The sequence below is a fragment of the Marmota flaviventris genome, chromosome 12, assembly GCF_047511675.1.
Source record: "Marmota flaviventris isolate mMarFla1 chromosome 12, mMarFla1.hap1, whole genome shotgun sequence".
Lineage (NCBI taxonomy): Eukaryota > Metazoa > Chordata > Mammalia > Rodentia > Sciuridae > Marmota > Marmota flaviventris.
In genome coordinates this window covers 79,716,591-79,729,737 of record NC_092509.1, presented here as the reverse complement: position 1 = coordinate 79,729,737, position 13,147 = coordinate 79,716,591, and positions in this window count along the sequence as shown.

Sequence of the window (13,147 nt, the reverse complement as noted above, 5' to 3'; positions counted from 1 at the left end):
TTCAAAAAAAAAGCAGTTGGAAAGTCAGGGAACTGGGTAAGGGGAGGGGTGGGGGTGGCATGGGAACTGCCCCAGAGGAAGCTCTTGGTGGCCTGGGCCTGTGTGTGTCATCCTGAAAGTTAGAGGCCTGAAGAAAAATCTCACTTTTCAGAACTGTTTCGGGGGTTTTTCATGTCAGGTTGTCAGGCAGGGTTTTATCTGGCCCAGTGGCAACTTTACAGGTGCATTGGAACTTTTCTGACCCCCAAAATACCCCAGGTCCTGCAGATCCTATATCTTCTACCCTGGGCAAGCCCTCAGGCTTCATTTATAACCTTGGGTTGCTGAATTTACTTTCTTTCAAGAATATAGTTAAGAATGTTGTGATCCAGAAAATGAAATCTTTATCTCGGTTTTTCTTGTCTGCTCCCATAAGAAACATCTTTCCTCTATCAAGGCCCATCATATGTAATGAAGACCCTCCAAGACTGAGATAAGAACCCAGTCAGTATGTCTTGCAGAAACACTGCCATCCTCATCTGACTCCACCAAATTGTAGAAGAAGAAACCTGGAGAATTCCTGGTCTTTCTTGCCCTGAGCAAGTAACAGATAAAGAGGTACATTAAACTGCAGAATTGTGATCAGTGTTAGAGACCATGGGGTTCCTGCACAATTATGAGGATCCCTGGAGGGTTTCCCCTGTCCTTTCAGTATTCAGTACCCTGTAGAGATGAGCCTTGGTGTTCTGCCCAAGACTTTACAAAATGAGTAAATGCCTGTATTTCCTTCTTTGGTCTGGACTTTTCTCCTCTGGAGTTGTGGATCAGTTGATAGATTTCACTGGGGATATGTCAACCTGTTCTGTGGAATGCTCTTAGAGATGGTTGAGGAAAAGGAAAGTGGGAAAGGCGGTCACACTTAGATTTCTCCCAGAGGATCTTAAAGCACCATGTAAATAAAGTGGCAGAACAATGTGTCCTCCAAACTAGAGTGGTTTTGATAGTGACTAATATGGTGACAGTATTCCCAACTTCACTAAGGTAGCATGGCTGTCTGAGACAATCCAGTATGTATGTAAGTGTGGTCACCCTGCTTTTGACTTAGTGAGCGCATGTGTCTTAGGTGCTAGCGAGGAAGCATTGGAGATAAAGGAAGCCAAGCAGGTTCTGCCCTCTCTGCTGGTTTCCCAGTACCTCACACCACTGGCCTCCCTGTATGCTGCCAAGCATGTGAGCTTGGTCTTAGCCCATTTGTGATTAAAAACACTCTGGGGCCAGACATGGTGGCACATGCCTATAATCCCAGTGGCTCGGGATGCTGAGACAGGAGTTCAAAGCCAGCCCCAGCAACTTAGCAAGGCCCTAAGCAACTCAGTGAGATCCTGTCTCTAAACAAAATACAAAAAAGGGGCTGGGGATGTGGCTCAGTGTTTGAGTGCCCCTAGGTTCAATCCCTAGTACCAAAAAAAAAAAAAAAGAAACCACTTTTGGGATCTAGTTGAGATGAAGATGATGCTGGGGTTATCCACCAGGCAAACAGGCATAAGCCTGATGTTGAAATCACAGGCCAATAAACATCATCAATACTTGGGACACTATGATGCCTAAATTTTCTCAGAGCAGTGTTAGAGTCTGTAAACAAGTCAGGATGGCACCTGGCAAATGTTAGAGTCTGTAAATAAGTCTGGATGGCGCCTGGCATTTTGCCAGAGGGAATGGTTTGTGAAGTAACGCCAGCGAGCCATTAAGTGTGGAGATTCCTTATTGGTTGACTGCTGTATTGAGTTTATGTTAATTAGATAAGCTGTGTGAAATGTATATATACCGCTCCTGTCCTACAATAAATGGTTCCCACTCCTGCTGTATCAATGTACACAAGTTGTTCGTCACCCCCCGGTTATTTTGCTGCAGCCGGACTGCGGCAGAGCAGGGAAAGTCACTCTGGCTGACCTCAGTTACATAACTGTGCCCAGAGTGGCTCTACCCAGCCAGCAGTACCCACATCTGCAGAGACAGTGCAGTCAGAGCTCATTTCTATAGGGGGTTCTAAGATGGAATATGGCACATTACAAGGGCTTGGTTGCTACTCAGGACTCTTAAAAATGTCTAAACTTTACAGTACCTTCTGCTCCTCTCTGTGAGCTCTACTATCTAATCCACCTGAAGTCAGGCATGTCAGGTAGGCAGGCCCTTCCCCTCCCTGGAGTCCTCTATGCTACTTCCTCCCCCATCACCATCCTGATGTCACATCTTCTCTCTCCCTTCCTGCTGCAAAGTCTTCCTTTTTCCCGCTGAACACAAGTGAAAGGGACCTGAGTGTAAGGGTGAAGGAAAATGGGGACATGTGGCTGATTTATCTCTGCACATCAGCCTAAAGAGCTCAGAGGTCCAGACTGGGCCAGAGATTTCTTGCATGTCCATCCATCCATATGTCCTTCCACCTGTTTATTTACCCATCTGTCTATCCATTCAGCCAGCTAGCTGTCTCTCTGTCTTTCCATCCATCCATCTGTCCCTCCATCCCTCTATCCCTCCATCCTTCCATTCATTCAGAAGATATTTACTAAGGTCCTACTCTGTGCTGGTTAAGTTCCACAGGTGCTAAGAATATAAAGAAGAATATAACTTAGATCTGAACATCAAGGAGTTTACAACCTAATGGATAAACCACTAGTTTGGCTCCAAAGTCTTTCAGGGGCACAAGAGAAGGGACATAGGGGACAGTGGGTGGACAAAGGATGAACGCTTTTTTCCCCCCCTGGAGGAAAAAGAGGTGATTCAGAATTGGGTAGGAGACAAGGGGAAGGGGCAAGATCTCAGAACAGAATTGGTCAACTAAGGAACTGAAGTTCATCAGCACATCTGACACCTAGGATGAAAAGATAAGAGTTTCAGATGGTGGGGGCTGGGGATATAGCTCAGTTGGTAGAGTGCTAGCCTTTCATGCACAAGGCCCTGGGTTCAATCCCCAACACCACACACACACACACACACACACACAAAGGGCACAGGGGTGCATGCCTGTAATCCCAGCAATTTAGGAGACTGAGGCAGGAGAATCGCAAGTTCAAAGCTAGCCTCAGCAATTTAGCAAGACCCTAAGCAACTTAGTAATATCCTGTCTCAAGATAAAAAGGGCTGGAGATATGGCTCAGAAAAAAAAAAAAAAAACAATCCCAAGGGACATTGATATTTGAGGGTGGCACAGAAAGAGCTTCAGGAGGATGGAACCATGCTGTGCACAGGCTGAGCCTCATTTTGTGCTGTGCCAGGGGAGACCTAGGAAGTGTGGAGATACCTGGGAAGAAAATGAACGGAGGGGTCAAGGAAGGAAAGTGGTAGGTTGAGGCTTCTAGTGCTCTTATTACAGGAGTATTTGTCCCTTTATTACCAAGCCATTTAGTATTCCCTCGCCTTCCACACATCCTGGAAAATGTGAGTTGTCTCCCCAGTTTCTAATCGGGAGGCTTGAGGATTCTGGAGAGCTAAAGAAATGAATTTGGGAAACCTGATGGCTTCGGGAGCGAAGGCCTCACTGCACAGATTAGAATATTTTCCTTAAACATTCATTGCCTTCCATGTTTCCCAGGGGGCATTCAGAGCCATTTCACAGCTAACGTGGATCCCCCAAAAAGTAAGAGCCCTGAGATCGCCAGGAACCAGTATGCTTTCAAAGGTCCAGTGCCAAACTTGCGGTTTGCATCTCAGCTTTATTGTTGCTCATTAAAAATACTTTCAAGAATAATAAGCCAGGCACGGTGGCTCATGCCTATAATCCCAGCCACTAGGGAGACTGAAGCAGGAGGATAGCAAGTACTAAAGTCAGCCTCAGCAACTTAGCAAAGCCCTAAGCAACTCAGTGAAACCCTGTCTCTAAATAAAACATAAAAAGGGCTGGGGATGTGGCTCAGTGGTTAAGCATCTCAGAGTTCAATCCTGGGTACTCAATAATAATAATAATATTGATAATAATGAAAAATTATTGAGCACTTACACAATCATCTCCTTTAATCTTCATAGTCACTGAGTGATTTAAGGACTATTTTTGCATGTGAGAAAACCAAGGCTTTGAGCAGTAAGTAACTTAGTGGCCTTGTAACCATGATCTAGACATCAGTTCTCCTCTGGCATGAAATAAGAGATCAGACCACCTCAATATTCTTAGACACTACTACTGCATCTTTTTTTTTTTTTTTTTTTTAAAGAGAGAGAGAGAGAGAGAGAGAGAATATTAATATTTATTTTTTAGTTTTCGGCGGGCACAACATCTTTGTTTGTATGTGGTGCTGAGGATTGAACCCGGGCCGCACACACGACAGGCAAGCGCGCTACCGCTTGAGCCACATCCCCAGCCCACTACTACTGCATCTTAATAAAAAGATGATGTTTAAAATTTCTTATTGCTACCTATGCACGTGGCACATGCCTATAATTCTATCAATTTGGAAGGCTGAGGCAGGAGGATCATAGGTTTGAAGCCAGCCTCGTAATGTAGTGAGACCCTAAGCAATGCAGTGAGACACTGTCTCAAAATAAAAAATAAAAAGAGTTGTAAATATGGCTCAATGGTAAAGCACCCCTGTGTTAAATCCCCAGTACCAAAGAGAAAGAAGGAAAGAAAGAAACAAACAAAAGAAAAAAAAATACTTATTGATGATATGTAGAAATTTTGGGAAAATGTATAAGCTTATTATGTAGCATCCCTGGCCATGTGGGTGGTATGTAAGGTGAGGAGGCAAGTCAAAGGGAGCTGTAGAATGGGGCCCAGCATTCTTGACCTGCATTCTCTCAGTCTCTGCATTCAGCATTCCTAAAATCTCTCAGGGTTTACTGGAGAAATGAGCTCAGTTGCTATCTTAGTCCATTTCCTGTTGCTCTGAAAAAAAAATACCTGAGGTTAGATACTTTATAAGGAAGAGAGGTCTGTTTTGCTCACAGCTCTGAACATTCAAGAACATGCTACCAAAACTGGCTTCTGGTGAGGACCTGGTGGCAGATAACACCTGGTAGGGGGTTGTGAGAGACAGAGGTTATATAGTCAGAGAGGAGGCATGATGGGAAGGGGCCGGGCTTGCTCTTTTATAAGAACCTATCCCACTCCTGGGAGACCTAACCCATCTTGTGAGACCAGCATTGACCCCTTTCATATGACACTTGGGATTCAATTACCTCCCACTAAGCTCCACCTCTTAAAGGTCCTCCCACCTTTCAACATCATAGCATTGGGTCCAAGCTTCTGGCACGTGAAACTTCGAGGGGCAAATCATATCCAAACCACAGCAGTTGTCAAAAGAAAAGCCAGAAAAGGCAGTGTGTAACTGTCATAAAGATAAAATACCTGGAGCAAGAAAAGGGGGAAAACATGTGGAAAAGAACAAAATGGATATACTCCAGGGGGCTCCCGATCAGGGAAAGCTGATTTTCAAGTTGAAGTTGATACTGTGAAGCACAAAGAATGTTCCAGGGGAGCTTGGAAGGTAATTCAGAAACTCACAGGGGTGGCTCAGGGCTGGGTCCTCAAAGATATTGTGAAACAGTCTAAATAGCTCTTTAAATGACCACTTCCTCTTCTCCTTCCCTCAGCCACGGGACCTGACAGCTATGTAGGGCCACTGCCCTACTGCTCCCTCAGTAGCCTCTGTCCAAAATAGGCAATAGACTGCGTGTGGTGGCTCTCAGTCAGCGGGGGAGGGAAAGGCAGGAGGAACAGGGAAGGAGGGGAAGGTTCTTCCTCAGACGCCAGGACAAGAAGGGGGACAGGGAGTCCCAGGGCTGGAAAGCAAGAGAGCTGGTATAGCTCTCTTCTGAGCCTGACCTGCTATAGGGAGTGTGTAGCCAGGGAGGTTGGCTGAAGGCTCAGGAGGACTTTTCCGACAGCCCCCCGCCCAGTCGCTCTAGCTTTCCCTTGCTCCTGATCAGTTTGCTCCTCTCCTGCTTTAAACCTCCCTTCTCCCCATTCCGGGGTCAGGACACCCAACCACAGCTGCTGGAGCTTCTCCGTGATCATCTGCTAATCTACCTCAAGCAGCAAAGTGGATTGGAAATGACCTGGCTTTAGGCAACACGCTTGTTCCATCAGGGTCCACGTGGCACTCTGAAAGAGAGGAGAAGATTGGATGACTTTTGGGGAAGGATTCCACTCAAAAGACAAGCTTAAGAAATACGGAGTTTGCCAGGCTGGCAGCTCTGGTGGGGGACAGGAATTGCAGCTGACTGTCCTCACAGGTTGCTTTAGGTGGTGCTGGTTGATGCTTTATGATAGTGTGCAGAAGGAGTCCACAGTTCCAAAGACAAGACCTGTGAACAAGGTTGCCACCTGCTGGTGAATTTATGAAGGACCCCTCTCAACAGCCTAGACTTAGAAGAAGAATTTTTGACCAGGAATACTTGGTACTTATTTTGTTGTTGTTGTTGTTCTTTTTAGTTATACATGACAGTAGAATGTATTTTGACATATTATGTATACACAGAGTATAACTTCCTATTCTTGTGGTTGTACATAATAAGGAGGGTACTAAGCCAAAAAAATGTCCTGGGGACACTGGTCAGAGAAAAGGTTTTACAAGGTAGTAGAAGCTAAGTTATGCAATTCAAGACACTCTTTTCTCCATTGCAAATATTCTCTCCCTGAAATCACTTTCCCATCATCCATCCAGACAGAAAACTGGTACTGAACACCTAGTATATAGTGGGCATTGAGCTAGGTGCCAGGAGGATCAGGGCGTGGCAGAGAAGGGCTGGCAGAGCAGGGCACTGGGAATTGAGAGAGGGGAAGAACTTCACTGTGGGAAGCCAGAGGCTTCTAGGAGAGGTGCCATGCTAATGAGCTGGCTATAAAGGATGGTTAGAAGGTTGGGGGCGTGGCCAAATGACAGAGAGCTTGCCTAATAGGCCAGAGGCCTTGGGTTCCATCCCCAGCTACACACACACACACACACACCAAACTTAGGGATTTTGTTTACAGCAATCATTTGTTTATTTTAGCATCTCCTGGTTCTGGGGTTTTACTGAGCTCGCCTATATAGCTCTTAGCATCTCCCCTGGGACTGCAGTCAGATGATAGCTGCCTGGAGTCATCATGAAGGATTCCTTGCTCCTGGCAGAGGCTGAAGCTGGCTGTCGGCTGGACTATCAGCAGAAGCCCCTACCTGAAGTGTCCCCACAAGACCTGGACCTTCCCACATTATGGCAGCTGGAATTACAAGGGCACACCCCAGAGAGAGCCTGGAGGAAGCTGGCTTGCCTTTTGAAACCTAGACCTAGGCCCCTAGCAGAGTGTCCTCTGTGCTCTACAAGTTGAGACTGTCATGAAGCCTACCCCGTTTCAAGGAGAAAGGACATAGACACCACCTCTTGGTGTCTGCACAGCAAGGTTCTGGAAGCCTGTGGAATGGGAAGTACTACGGCAACCATCTTTGGAAAATACAAGTTACCACAGGCAGAAAAGCCATTTCAGGTGGCCTTTCCACTGATGTGACTTCTGAAGGTACATGTTCTGAGAGGAAGCAGCTTTCATAGGGAGCATCACCAGTGAAGTAACCACTGAACCATTGGCCCTAAGACATTTCTCCTATGAGAAAGCAACTCTAAGAAAGGAGAGGCATACTGGAGTGGGAGAGGCAGGAGGCTGAGAGCGATGGCCAGTACCAGCTGGCTGAGGTGGTGGAGTAGTGACAGACGAGGCCATCACCCAAGGCTCCGACTAGACTGGTTCTTGCGGTGGGAGAGGTGGGGGATGTCATTACAGCAAGTAGCCAGGAAGAGCCAGAGGCTATTGCCAAGCTGAGAGCCACAGTGGACAGGGCAGAAAAAGGAAGCAGCAGTTAACAAGAAGTCATAGTGCTGCAAGATGGATAAGACATGTCTCCAACAACCACAACACAGGCAGTTGTCAGTTTGGGGTAAAACAGAAGCAGACAGCAGTTATCAGGCAAGGGTGAGAGCAAGATCTGGGTCAGAGACAAGACACAGCCTTTAGGTAGGAAGGCAGGTTGGTGTTGAGATGACCACGGAGGGAGTGAGCTCAAGGACAACAGCTGAGATTGAGGTTCAAGACCTGTGGTGGAACCAAGACCCCAGTGTTCAGGATGCTCCCTATCAACTGCTGGCCTTACAAAAAAAGATAAGCAAACCTGGTGTAAAGGCCAGGAGTGTGAGGAATCCAGTGTGGCTGGAGAAGTGAGATGTTTTCCCCCAATCCCTTGCTCCATGGTGAGCTCTGGCTGCACAATGTCTAGGCCCAGAGACCCAAGGGCAAGGACTCATGAGCTTCCTTCCCTATGGGCATTCCATGACCCAGCTTGGAGAGGAGAACTTGCTTTGCTTGTTCAGATAGGAATGATAAATTTCCATCCTTTTTTGCCCCGCAAATCTTTGTGAGTTGAAATTTAACACCATTTAAGAGGATGGAAATTTAATCTGACTATAGGGTTCACTGGTGCAGTCTTTGGAAGGTGATAGGATTAAAGTCATTAGGGTGAAGTACCCATGATAGAATTCTAGTGGCTTTATAAGAAGAGGGAGACAAGCCAGAAAACACACCATACACACACACACACACACACACACACACACACACACACACATCTGCTCCCTGTCTCTTACCCTGTAATGTCCTGTACTGTTTTGGGATTCTCTGTCAGCAACAAGGCCATCACTAGATGTGGCCTCTCAGTCTTGCACCCCTGAAGCTAATATAAATCTGCTTTCTTTATAACTTACTTAGTGCCTGGTGCTGTGTTATTGGCAAATAAAGTGGATTAAAACAAGGGCTAAATGGCTGCAAGATATTAAAGTCTATCTACAATGTTTTTCATTGCTTAAGAGCATTGGAGCTCCTTCGCCTGAGTTCCCCTAAGTGCAGATTTATGTGACTCAGAAGATTAGGTTTCTCTTCCTGGTTCAGGACATACAGAAGTGATAACAACAGAACTTTCTTTTTAAGCTGTGGTCCTTTGCTACAAAGAACTAAGAAGCATCAAGAGATTTAAATACTTGGAGGACAGGATTGGATCTTGGTCAACTTGGGTAAACTTAGTCCTCGGACATATCTGGCTCATACTAAATGTCTGAGAAGGAAGGAAGGAAGGAAGAAAGGAAGGAGGGAGGGATTTGGTAGTCCAGATGATATAAAAAGCCATATCATGGTTTCTTAATCATACCTGATCTGGACTCTCCAGGAGAGCTTGAGAGTGTTGCTGGAAGCATCTAGATTTTTATGGACATGCAGCATATAAGAGCATTTCTTTAAAAAAGCAAAAACAGCTGGGCTAGGTGATGCACACCTGTAATCCCAATGACTCTGGAGTCTGAGACAGGAAGATCTCAAGTTCAAGGCCAACCTCAGCAATTTAGTGGGACTCTGTTTCAAAATTTAAAAAAATAATAAAAAGGACTAGAGATGTAGCTCAGTATAAAATACACCTGGGTTCAATCCCCTGTACCCAAATACAAATAAATAAATAATCAAAAACAACTTTATAGATATTAGTTCATATACCATATAATTTTCCAACTTGAAGTATACATTTCAGCAGTTTTTAGTAGACATTTAATATATTCACAAGGTTTTTGTTTGTTTGTTTGTTTTTTGTTTTCATTCTTTCCAGTCCTGGGTATTGACGCAGGGCCTAGCACAAGTGCTATACCACTGAGCTATACCCACACACTTTCTTATTTTGTTTTGAGCCTCTCTAAGTTGCCCTGGCTGATCTTGAACTTGTGATCCTCCCATCTCAGCTTCCCCGGGTGGATTTCAGGTGTGCACCCTCAAGCCTGGCTATTCACAGTTTGACAACCATCACCATAATCAATTTCAGGACATCCTGTCACCCTAATAAGAAACCTGCACCCATTAGCAGTCACTTCCCATTTTCCCAGCAATCTCCCCAGCCCTACGTATCCACTATTCTACTTTCTGTTTCTATTAATTTACCTGTTCTGAATATTTCCAATGAATGGAATTGGGCAATATGTGGCCTTTTTTTGGTAGTACTGGGGATTGAACTCAGGGGCACTCGACCACTGAGCCACATCCCTAGCCCTTGATATATGGCCTTTTATGTGTGGTTTATTTCATTTAGCACAAAGTTTTCAAGGTTCATCCAGGTTGTAGCATGTATTAGTACTTTGTTCCTTTTTATTGCCAAATACTATACAATTACATGACATAAAACATTTTATTTACCCATTCATCAGTTATGGACATTTAGGTGCTTTTAGCTTTTTGACTGTTTTCAATAATGCTATTATGATGACTGTCTCCCAAATTAACAAGTGAATTACAACTTGAGTCATCTCTTTAAAAGACCCCTGTTCCTGCTGATGGGCAGAATCCCACAGCCTCTGACACAGGAGTCCCCTGTTTTCTCCTTTGCTAGCAAAGCAATAAACTTTCTTCTTCCTTTTTCTCCAAATAATAATAATAATAATAATGGTGTTTTGGATATTTGTATGTTTTCTGTAAGGATGTATATTTTATCTCTTTTGGGAACATATTGAGGAGTGGAATGGCTGGGTCATATGGGGTAACTGTTCCTTAGACCTTGAGAAACCGCCAGACTATGTTCCAAAGCAGTTGCCCCATTTAACATTCACAGCCTAAACATATGAAGGCTCTTGTTTCTCCAGTCCTTGCTAAAACTTGTTTATTATCAGTCTTCTGATCACAGTCATCCTAATGGGTACGGGTGGTATCTCACTAAGGTATCCACATACATTTCCCTGATGACTGATGATATTGCACATTCTTTCCTGTGCTTTGGCCATTTGTATGTCTTCTTTGGAGAAATGCCTATTCAAATCCTTTGCTCATTTTTAAATCACTTACCTTTGGATTGTTAAATAACCTTTCTTTCTTTCTTTCTTTCTTTCTTCCTTCCTTCCTTCCTTCCTTCTTTTAAACTGGGTGTTTACCATCGAGCTACATCCCCAGTCCTTTTTATTTTTTAATTTTGAGACATAGAATCTCACTAAGTTGTTGAGGATCTCACTAAACTTTCAAGGCTGGCCTCAAACTTGTGATCCTCCTGCCTCAGCCTCCTGAGTACAGGCCTGTGCCACCACACCCAGTTAACATTTCTTAAACTGAAGTTCCATAAATGTTGTGTCTAGGGACCTGCGTGTTTCTTGTCAGGCTTGTTTGATTAGGTGCTTCCATTTTAATGCACTTCTGCTTCTGGCCCAGATGGACTATCAGGGATCTTCCTGCTTCAAACCACAACAAAAAGCAAAATACGTCAGACAACAGTATTTCAAGACACTGGAAATCAGATAACAGAGCAGAGTGACCCTTAGTAAATGAGAAACAAACAAGGTGAGCCTCCTAGGGAGTTTCCAGACAGTAGCACTGTAAGGGGAACCCCAGCAGAGCTCAGCAGATTTCCTGAGTGGAGGTGAAGGAGCTGAGAGTCTGGGGAAATTTTGCCAGAATTCACCAGACAAAGGAGAAAAAAGGACCTATGCAAAAGCGCCCTGCAGAGATCTCCAGGGGATTCAGGGAGCATTCAGTGGGGAGGAATGGATATCTGATATTCCTGGGAGGAACGATGGGGGTTGGGGGGAACCATTGCAAAGAATTAGAGGAAACAGTACCCAGGGGTCCTACAGGGTCAGGAGCAGGGCCTGTTCTCAGCAGGAATGGAACCTCATGAGTCATGGGGCATCCAGTAGAGTAAATGGGAAGGGGGCTGTCTTAATGAAAAATTAACCCCAGACTGAGTACGCCCCCCCTTACAAATCTTAAAAAGCAAGGCCTGAAAGGATCAGCTATTTCCCAAACATAACCACATCCCAGAACCAAGCTCAAGCATTTATATAGGAAGACAAAAATGTCCATTGCCCTATAAGGTAAAATTCACAATGTCTGGCATCCATTAAAACAAAAGTGCCAGGCAGGCAAAGTAACAGGAAAATGTGACCCACAAAGAGGAAAAAAAATACCAATCAATTGAAAATGACTCAGAATTGACACAGAGACTGGAATTAACACACAAGGATATTAAAACAGATACTAGGAATCTTATGTGTTCAAAATCTCAGCAGACACATGACAGATTAAAGAAATAAAAGACCCAAATTTCACTTCTAGAGATTAAGACTGTAATGTATGAAAAATACACAGAATGGGGTTAACAGCAGATTAGACACGGCAGAAGAAAAAAATTAGCAAATTCAAAAGCAGCAATGATAACTGCCCCAAATGAAATGCAGAGAGAAAAGATAAATTTTTTAAATGAAGAAAGCATCAGTACAATGAGTTGACAACCCCAACCTAATATACACATAATTGTATTCCCTAAATGGGGAAGAAATATTTGAAGAATAAATAGCTAAAATTTTCCCACATTTGATGAAAACTGTGAACATACCCATTCAAGAAGCTCAATAAAGACACAGGGTCCCACACCTGTAATTCGAGCTACTCGGGAGACTGAAGCAAGAGGATCACAAGTTTGAGGCCAGCCTCAACAACTTAGCAAGACCCTGTCTCAAAGTGGAAAATGATATAGCTCAGTGGCAGAGAGGCCCTGGGTTCAATCTCTAGTACCAAAAGAAAAGAAAAGGCAAGATAAGGGAAGAGAAAGAAAGAAGGAGGGACAAGGAAGGAATTAAGAAAAGAAGGCAGGCAGACAGGGAGAAGAGGTTCCAAACACATCACGATTGAATTGTCTAAAACCAGTGATAAAAAGCAACTAGAGGAAAAAAGACACAGTAAATAGAGAAGAGTAAAGATACAGAGGAGGGTTCTCACTGATAATTATGCAAGGAAGAGGGTAGTGGAGCAGCATCTTTAAAATACAAAAAGCAAAAACTTGAATTTTGTACAAAGCCTCCTCCCCCACGCCAAAAAACTCACAAAAGTCTCCTAACAATCAAGGCCATGTTATTCAGCAATAGAGAAGAGTGGATACTGTTTTTTGTTTGTTTGTTTGTTTGTATGTTTTTTGGTACTAGAGATTGAACTCAGGGGCACTAGACCACTGAGCCACATCCTCAGCCCTATTTTGTATTTTATTAAGAGACAGGGTCTCACTGAGTTGCTTAGGGCCTCACTGTTGCTGAGGCTGGCTTTAAACTCTCTATCCACCTGCCTCAGCCTCTCAAGCTACTGGGATTACAGGCCTGCACCATTGCATCTGGCTGGATACTGTTATATGCTACCAGGATA